Raw genomic sequence first — 10,363 nt, forward strand, 5'->3', positions numbered from 1 at the left:
GGTTGATGATCTGTGAATACATTCAGATCTGATACTCCGTAGAGATAATTTCTAAGCGTCTTTAGTGCACAGACACAGACGATGGCCAACAACAACTCCCGCTCATTAGTAGCGTAATGTTCCTCGCTTTCGGATAAAATGCGGGAGATAATGGTGTAGGTCTGCCTCCTTGCGAAAGGACAGCTCTTATTGCGTGTGTCGATGCATCCGTCGTTAAATCAAATGGTTTCCGAAAATCTGGATATGTTAGAGTTACATCTTCGGGCGTTAGGATATCTTTTATTGTGTTGAATGCCTCTTTCTGTTTACTGGTCAAATCAATTTTGTTTTTTTTTTTACTACGATGCAGAAACTCGGTCATATTCTCCTCTCTATATGTTTAAGAGTGGCTTTGCAATCTTGGCAAAGTCTTTTATAAAATAGCGGTAATATCACGCCAATCCTCAGAATGATCTTAGTCCCCTTAGAGTGGTAGGCTCGGGAAAATTTTTGAATTGTATTGACTTTTCTGGACTTGTTCTAATTCCACCTTGGGAAACTAGAAATCCTAAATATTCAACCTCAGTTTGGAAGAATTTAGATTTTTCAGCCGAAACCGTCATATAAGCTTCAAATAGACTTCTCGATACTAATTCCACATCTTGTAAGTGTTGTTGCTCCCCTTTCGAGAATATGATTACATCGTCTATGTAGACAAAACACCTCATCCCGATGTGTTCTCTTAACACGTCCTCTATCGCCCTCTGAATAATGATTGGAGCATTCTTCAGACCGAAGGGCAGTCTACAAAACTCCTATTTTCCATTTTTTACGAAAAACCCAATTTTCTCCTATCTTGTTCTGATAGCTGTATCTGGTAAAACCCGATTTCAAGTCAATTGTGGACATGGTTTCCGTGAATTCAGGAATCGGATATTTATCGTTGATAGTTTTCTCATTAACTTTTCGGAAGTCTATCGCCAAACGTTTTTTCTCTTGTGTATTTCTTTGTTTACGAAATCCGAAAAACCTAAAGGATACGGGTACAATCTTGAATACACTGAGTCATCGTTTTCGGTGTGAATCGTCGCAACCACGTTTGTATTGTATGGAAGTGCTTCATTTATATCTGCAAACAATATGTCAAGCCCAATGACGCCATCAAATGATGTCAGTTCGGGTAAAATGAAAAAAAATCAGCAAGTATACCAAAAATTTAAACTGCACATTTGTGATTGATAGGGGTATCCCCGAGGATTGACTTTGCTGAAAAAGAATGCTGAACTTATTTTATTCCTTTTAGCTCAGGTAGTGGTGTGATATAGCTCTTTGACGCTCCTGTGTCGACAAGGAGCTTAGCTTCTCTCCCCCCCAATTGACTTTGAAATCCAAGGCAGGAGGGGCTTTTTCCCCAAAAAATCAAGCTCATCGTTTTCGTTGTCATCCTCGGCCTGCTCCGCTTCTTCTTCGTATGTTAGACCAGTATGTAAATCTGGTAGATTTTGATAATCGTTAAGATGAGTTACACGTTGTATTTTTGGTCCTGTGTATCACCCTGAATTGGATGCTTAAATTAGGAGAAGGAGGGGTCCACCACCATAGGCTCCACTCGTCTTCGGTCAGAGTTGTTACCACTGGCTTGTGGTTTCTGATAACCCGTGAACTGCTGCGAGGGGCCAACCTGTTTCTGTCTATTTACCGAATAATGTGTGTCCTACATTGTGTTCGTGATTAGAGAAAGATTGGGCAGAGTTCTTATAGTTAGAATTTTCATATGATTTATTTTTCATTATTTTTCCCTTAGCACTTCACTAACCTTAACATTTTTATACCCTCCACCATACTATGGAGGGTATATTAACTTTGTCATTCCGTTTGTAACTCCTCGAAATACTCATGTCAGACCCAACAAAGTATATATATTCTTGACCAGCGTAAAATTCTAAGTCGATTTAGCGATGTCCGTCTGTCCGTCTGTCTATCTGTCTGTCCGTCTGTCTGTTGTAATCACGCTATCTTTCGAATGAATTGAGATAGATGGCTAAAATTTTGCACACATGTTTATTTTTCCAGTAGGCAGGTTAAGTTCGTAAATGGGCCATGTAGGTCCACGTTTTCATATAGCCCCCATATAACGGTACCTCCCTATATTCGGTATTTTGATGATTTTAACGACATTATTCACGGGAATTGTTTTAAATTTGGTATTTGAAGTTCGTTATAGGAACTACAGTCTGTGACAGAAAATTGTCTGTTCGAGTCCAGGTCTTCGTATAGGCCCCGTATATCAGTACCTCCCTATATTTGGTATTTTGATGATTTTAGCGACATTATTCACCAGAATTGTTTCAAATTTGGTATTTGAAGTTCGTAATGAATACTACAGTCTAAGATAGAAAATTGTCTGTGCAAGTCCATGTCTTCGTATAGCCCCCATACAACGGTACCTCCCGATATTCGGTATTTTCATGATTTTAGAGACATTATTCACCGGAATTGTTTGAAAATTGGTATCTGAAGTTCGTAATGAATACTACAGTCTAAGATAGAAAATTGTCTGTGCGGGTCCAGGTCTTCGTATAGGCCCCATATATCAGTACCTCCCCATATTCGGTATTTTGACGATTTTAGGTACAATACCCACCGAAATTGTTAAAAATGTGGTATTTGAAGTTCGTAATGGATGCTACAGCCTATGATAGAAAACTGTCTATGCTGGTCCAGGTCTTTGCACAGCTCCAATTTAACGGCACCTCCTTATATACGATATTTTGATGATTTTAGCTACATTATTTACCGTTTATTTCAAGTTTCCAATTTGAATATGGTAATGGTTTATGACAAACAATGCCTATGTATGCCCACGTCGTATAGACCCCAATATGACGCCTATATTCGGTATTTTTAAAATTTTAACAGAATTTTTTAAGGATTTTATTTTTTCCAAATTCGTTGCAAATGGTGGAGGGTATTAAAAGTTCGGCCCGGCCGAACTTAGTGCTTTTTAACTTGTTTGTAATGAAGCAGTCAATTTATAATGAATTTCCAGGTGGTCCAATTAGTGCTACTTCCAGTGGTTTTCAGATTTCTAGTATTTTCACGACTTCCAGTAGATTTTCAACGCAGCCCAAGGAAAATCGTTCCTTGGTGACAGATAGTGTTCCTTATTTTGTCGTTCAGACTTCCGGTATATTCTCAACGCAGCCCAAGGATAATCGTTCCTTGGTGACAATTAGTGTTATCTTCGTTTCGTTTCGTTATCGTTCACGTCGACTTGTTTTTTTCTTGTTGGGCGCCAATTATGCAATTTTGTTAGTATTTATTATTACATTTTATTAAATATGCGTGTTGTTACCTCCATGAGTTGTTATCCACTGTTTAAATTATAGTTTACTCTTCTTATTCTAAGCTTCACTGCCGTAGCTCTGCTACCGCTTTGCTGACATTGCGGCGCCGCATTTGGCTACTCAGATGTCAAGAACCTGTGATAATATTAAATGTGCTGATTAGCACACGCATAGAGCGTTCAATTACCTGACAAAAGCCAAAACTGTGGGAACAATGAAATAAGCGCGTTTCTTCACGATACCTTATACTATGTTCCGCCACTGGAGCTAGAACGCATTAAGAACTACAAATACCAATTTTTGGACAAACCCGTGGAAAAATGTGCCAAAAAATAATCAAAATACATACTATGTTCCTCCACAGGAGCTAGAACCCATTACGAACTACAAATACCAATTTTTGGACGAACCCGTGGAAAAATGTTCCAAAAAATCATCAAAATAGCGAATATCAGGAATAACCGTTATGTGGGGCTATACTACCGCGGATCTATATCAACTATGTTCCGTCAAAGGATCTAGAACCCATTACAACTTGCAAATACCAATTTTTGGACAAATTTGTGAAAAATGTGGCAAAAATCATTAAATTACCGAATATTGGGAGGAACCGTTATTTGGTGGACATACAAAATCGTGGACCTTTACTTACTATGTTCCACCACAGGAGCTAGAAACCACTACCAACTACAAATACCATTTTTGGACAAATCTGTGAAAAAATGTGGCAAAAATCAAAATACCAAATATTGTGAGCTACCGTTATGTGGGGCTATAGAACCCATTACGAACTACCATCTTTAGACAATTCCACATATAAATTTGGCAAAAATCATCAAAATATCGCATATAGGGGGTACCGTGATACTAGAGCTATACAAAAACGTGGATCTTCATATACAGTGTATTGCTGCCGGAGCTAGGCCCCCTTATAACTAACAAATACAATTTTTGAACAAATCCGTGGAAAAATGTGGAAATAATTATCAAATTATCGAATATAGGGAGGAACCCTTATTTGGTGGACATACAAAAACGTGGACCTATATATATAATGTTTAGCTGCCGGAGCTAGAAACCATTACGAACTACAAATACCATTTTTGGACAAACCCGTGCAAAAATGTGGCGAAAATCATCGAAATCGTGGAGATACCAATATGTGGGGGCTATACAAAACGTGAACCTGCACATACAACGTTCCGCCGCAGGGGCTAGAGCCCATTATGCCCTACAAATACTAATTTTTGTACAAATCCGTGGAAAAATGTGACAGAAATCATCAAAACACAGAATATCAAGATGTATCGTTAGATGGGAGCTATACGAAAACGTGGACCTTGATATGCTATGTTTCGACACGAGAGCTAGAACTCATAACGAACTACAAATTATAATTTTTAGAAAATTCCGTTAAAAAATGTGGCAAAAAATCATCACAACACTGAATATTAGGGGTAACGTTATTTAGGGGACATACAAAACTGGCCTTTTACACACAATGTTTAGCTGCAGGAGCTAGAAACCACCAAACCCGTGGAAAATGGACAAATCATCATAATACCGAATATCGGGAGGAACCGTTGTGTGGGGGTTATTCCACCGCGGACCTATGCATATTAGTTCCACCACAGGAGCTAAAAACCGCTCCGAACTATAAACACCATTTTTGGACAAATCCGTGAATAAATGTGGCAGAATTCATCAAAATACCTAATATTGGGAGGTACCGTTATATGGGGGCAATACAAACACGTACACGCATACAAACAATTTTTCGCCACCAGAGATAGAACCTAGGAACTTAGGAAGTAAAAATACAAATATTTGATGACCCATTATATGACTTACAAATACTAATTTTTGTACAAATCCGTGGAAAAATATGACAGAAATAATCACAACACAGAATATCAAGATGTACCCTTAGATGGGAGCTATACCAAAATGTGGGTCTATAGATACTATATTCCTAGCTAGAAACCACTACGAACTACAAACACCATTTTGGACCATTCCCTGGAAAAATGTGGCAAAAAAATCAAAATACCGAATATTGTGAGGTACCGTTATGTGTGGCTATAAAATCATTTACGAACTACAGCACCAAATCTTTAGACAAGTCCGTATATAAATGTGGCAAAAATCATCTAAATACCACATATCGGTAGGTACCATTATATGAGACTTATACAGACATGTGGACCTTCATATACAATGTTTTGCTGCCGGAGCTAGGACCCATTATGACATACAAATACCATTTTTTAGACAAATCCGTGGAAAAATTTGGCAAAAATCATCAAATTAATGAATAACGGAGGTACCATTATTTGAGCGCTATAGAAAAACGTGGACCTTTACATACAATACTTCGCTGCCGGAACTAGAATCCATTATGACCTACAAATACTAATTTTTGTACAAATTCGTGGAAAAATATGGCAGAAATCATCAAAACCCAGAATATCAAGAGTACCGTTTGATTTATTATGCTATGTTCTGCTACGGGAGCTAGAACTCATTACGAACTACAAATTCCAATTTTTGGACAAATCCGTGGAAAAATGTGGCAAAAATCATCATATTTTCGAAGATTTCGAATTTATATTTTCATCAAATTACCGAATATTGGGAGGTACCGTTAGTTGGTGGGCATACATATACGTGGAACTATACGTACTATGTTCCCCCACAGAAGCTAGAGCCCATTACGAGCAAGAAATACCAAATTTTGGACAAATCCGTGTTAAATGTGCAAAAAATCATAATAATACCGACTATCGGAAGGAACCGTTATGTGGGGGCTATTCCACCGCGGACCTACCCATTTTCGTTCCGCCGCAGGAGCTAGAACTGTGGCAGAACTCATTAAAATACCGAATATTGGGAGGTACCGTTATACGGGGCTATACAAATACGCGTACATATACAAACAATGTTTCCCTACGAGAGCTAGAACCTATTACAAACTACAGATACATATTTTTGATGACCCACTAAATAACTTATAAATACCAATTTTTTGACAAATCCGTGGAAAAATATGCAAAAACCATTAAAATACCGAATATTGTGAGGCACCGTGGAAAAATATGCAAAAATCATTAAAATGTCGAATATTGTGAGGCACCGTTATATTAGGCTATAGAACCCATTACGAACTACAAGCATCAAATTTTTGGACAAATCCGTGCAAACATGTGGCAAAAATCATCAAATTATCGAATAGCGGAGGAACCGTTATATGAGCGCTATACAAGAACATGGACCTTTTTATACTATGTTTCGTCACCGGAGCTAGAACCCTTTACGAACTCAAAATTCCAATTTTTAGACTAATCCGATAAAAATGTGGCAAAAATCATCAATATACCGAATATAGGGAGATACTGTTATAAAGGGCTATATAAAAACGCGGACCAATGACCTTAAACAAACTATATGTCACATTAACGATAAAATCATTTACAGTTACGTTAATAAATGAGTTGCATAAAAATGCTGAATTAACAATTTGAACAACTAGAATAACACTGTAAATATGTCACAACTTAAATATAAATATGTATGTATTTTTTAACATTCTACGCCGCGTTGACAGTATTCAAGTAGTAAATGTAGCAGAAACGTAGCCATTTGTCCCTGATGAATGAGTTTTTACAGCTGGAGGAGGTGTAAATTGAGCTGGTTTGTTTAACCTTGAATGCATTCACCAACTCAGCATACCAAACAGAATAATAATGCAGCAACATAATGAGGTGTAGTTAACGACGGAAACATAATCAGTTCAAACCAAACAACAACAACTCAAACCAACCAAATGTGCCAATGCTGAACATACCGATTTAGCAAGATTACGTTCCCAGGTGAAATCTAATCCCCACCCGCAGCAAAAACTCCAAATGAAACTGTATCCACACGCGCAACAAGTACATGAGTGAGCTGATGGTGGGAAATGCAGAATAAGAAGTTTATAAGTTTAGATAGTTGTCTTTAGGAATAATAATTGTCAATTCATTGCAGTCAGTTTTGGGAATTAATAAATATGTTTGTATAACAAACATAAAAAAATATTTTTTAACTATTTTTAACTTTAAAAAATTTGAGTTTTGCCTTGTTAAGGCGAAGATCATATGTTTTATGATTTATCTGTTTGTTTTTTCTCTTTCGAGACGAGCCTAATGATCTGAAATTTGCAGTGAAAAGGAAAGCCAGATAGACACTATCACACACTCACCACTATGCGACGCGTTTCGCCGTTGGTTAAGCGGCTCATCAGGCATATTTGGTGTGGGATGATGGCTTACAAGGGCCGTTCTCTGGAAAGTAGTATATATTTCGAACTTATTGCAAATTAGCATATGCGAATTATACACTAGAAACTCTCCAGGTTCGACTCAAGTTCTATTGGCAGATCTTTTTTCACAGCAAAGTTTTGTTTTTGTAGTGATGGATTTTTTGTCCACAACAACTACATTGCTTCCAATGCATACACTTGTTTTAACGTAGAGACGGCAACTTCTAGTTGGCTGCACACCAAGGTCCGCGGTTCAAATCCCACAGCCAGGCTCGGCTGAATTTTTTGAGTTTTGCCTTGTTAAGGCGAAGATCATATGTTTTATGATTTATGTGTTTGTTTTTTCTCTTTCGAGAAGAGCTTAATGATCTGAAATTTGCAGTGAAAAGGAAAGCCAGATAGACACTATCACACACTCACCACTATGCGACGCGTTTCGCCGTTGGTTAAGCGGCTCATCAGGGATATTTGGTGTGGGATGATGGCTTACAAGGGCCGTTCTCTGGAAAGTAGTATATATTTCGAACTTATTGCAAATTAGCATATGCGAATTATACACTAGAAACTCTCCAGGTTCGACTCAAGTTCTATTGGCAGATCTTTTTTCACAGCAAAGTTTTGTTTTTGTAGTGATGGATTTTTGTCCACAACAACTACATTGCTTCCAATGCATACACTTGTTTTAGTGCTGCTTTAGGAAGACGGGTTAATGGCTCTGAACGTAGAGACGGCAACTTCTAGTTGGCTGCACACCAAGGTCCGCGGTTCAAATCCCACAGCCAGGCTCGGGTAAGTTTTTTGAGTTTTGCCTTGTTAAGGCGAAGATCATATGTTTTATGATTTATGTGTTTGTTTTTTCTCTTTCGAGACGAGCTTAATGATCTGAAATTTGCAGTGAAAAGGAAAGCCAGATAGACACTATCACACACTCACAACTATGCGACGCGTTTCTCCGTTGGTTAAGCGGCTCATCAGGCATATTTGGTGTGGGATGATGGCTTACAAGGGCCGTTCTCTGGAAAGTAGTATATATTTCGAACTTATTGCAAATTAGCATATGCGAATTATACACTAGAAACTCTCCAGGTTCGACTCAAGTTCTATTGGCAGATCTTTTTTCACAGCAAAGTTTTGATTTTGTAGTGATGGATTTTTTGTCCACAACAACTACATTGCTTCCAATGCATACACTTGTTTTAGTGCTGCTTTAGGAAGACGGGTTAATGGCTCTGAACGTAGAGACGACAACTTCTAGTTGGCTGCACACCAAGGTCCGCGGTTCAAATCCCACAGCCAGGCTCGGCTGAATTTTTGAGTTTTGCCTTGTTAAGGCGAAGATCATATGTTTTATGATTTATGTGTTTGTTTTTTCTCTTTCGAGAAGAGCTTAATGATCTGAAATTTGCAGTGAAAAGGAAAGCCAGATAGACACTATCACACACTCACCACTATGCGACGCGTTTCGCCGTTGGTTAAGCGGCTCATCAGGGATATTTGGTGTGGGATGATGGCTTACAAGGGCCGTTCTCTGGAAAGTAGTATATATTTCGAACTTATTGCAAATTAGCATATGCGAATTATACACTAGAAACTCTCCAGGTTCGACTCAAGCTCTATTGGCAGATCTTTTTTCACAGCAAAGTTTTGTTTTTGTAGTGATGGATTTTTTTTCCACAACAACTACATTGCTTCCAATGCATACACTTGTTTTAACGTAGAGACGGCAACTTCTAGTTGGCTGCACACCAAGGTCCGCGGTTCAAATCCCACAGCCAGGCTCGGCTGAATTTTTTGAGTTTTGCCTTGTTAAGGCGAAGATCATATGTTTTATGATTTATGTGTTTGTTTTTTCTCTTTCGAGAAGAGCTTAATGATCTGAAATTTGCAGTGAAAAGGAAAGCCAGATAGACACTATCACACACTCACCACTATGCGACGCGTTTCGCCGTTGGTTAAGCGGCTCATCAGGGATATTTGGTGTGGGATGATGGCTTACAAGGGCCGTTCTCTGGAAAGTAGTATATATTGCGAACTTATTGCAAATTAGCATATGCGAATTATACACTAGAAACTCTCCAGGTTCGACTCAAGTTCTATTGGCAGATCTTTTTTCACAGCAAAGTTTTGTTTTTGTAGTGATGGATTTTTTGTCCACAACAACTACATTGCTTCCAATGCATACACTTGTTTTAGTGCTGCTTTAGGAAGACGGGTTAATGGCTCTGAACGTAGAGACGGCAACTTCTAGTTGGCTGCACACCAAGGTCCGCGGTTCAAATCCCACAGCCAGGCTCGGCTGAATTTTTTGAGTTTTGCCTTGTTAGGGCGAAGATCACATGTTTTATGATTTATGTGTTTGTTTTTTCTCTTTCGAGAAGAGCTTAATGATCTGAAATTTGCAGTGAAAAGGAAAGCCAGATAGACACTATCACACACTCACCACTACGCGACGCGTTTCGCCGTTGGTTAAGCGGCTCATCAGGCATATTTGGTGTGGGATGATGGCTTACAAGGGCCGTTCTCTGGAAAGTAGTATATATTTCGAACTTATTGCAAATTAGCATATGCGAATTATACACTAGAAACTCTCCAGGTTCGACTCAAGTTCTATTGGCAGATCTTTTTTCACAGCAAAGTTTTGTTTTTGTAGTGATGGATTTTTTGTTCACAACAACTACATTGCTTCCAATGCATACACTTGTTTTAGTGCTGCTTTAGGAAGACGGGTTAACGGCTC

Source organism: Musca domestica, unplaced genomic scaffold, assembly GCF_030504385.1.
Source record: "Musca domestica strain aabys unplaced genomic scaffold, Musca_domestica.polishedcontigs.V.1.1 88, whole genome shotgun sequence".
NCBI lineage: Eukaryota > Metazoa > Arthropoda > Insecta > Diptera > Muscidae > Musca > Musca domestica.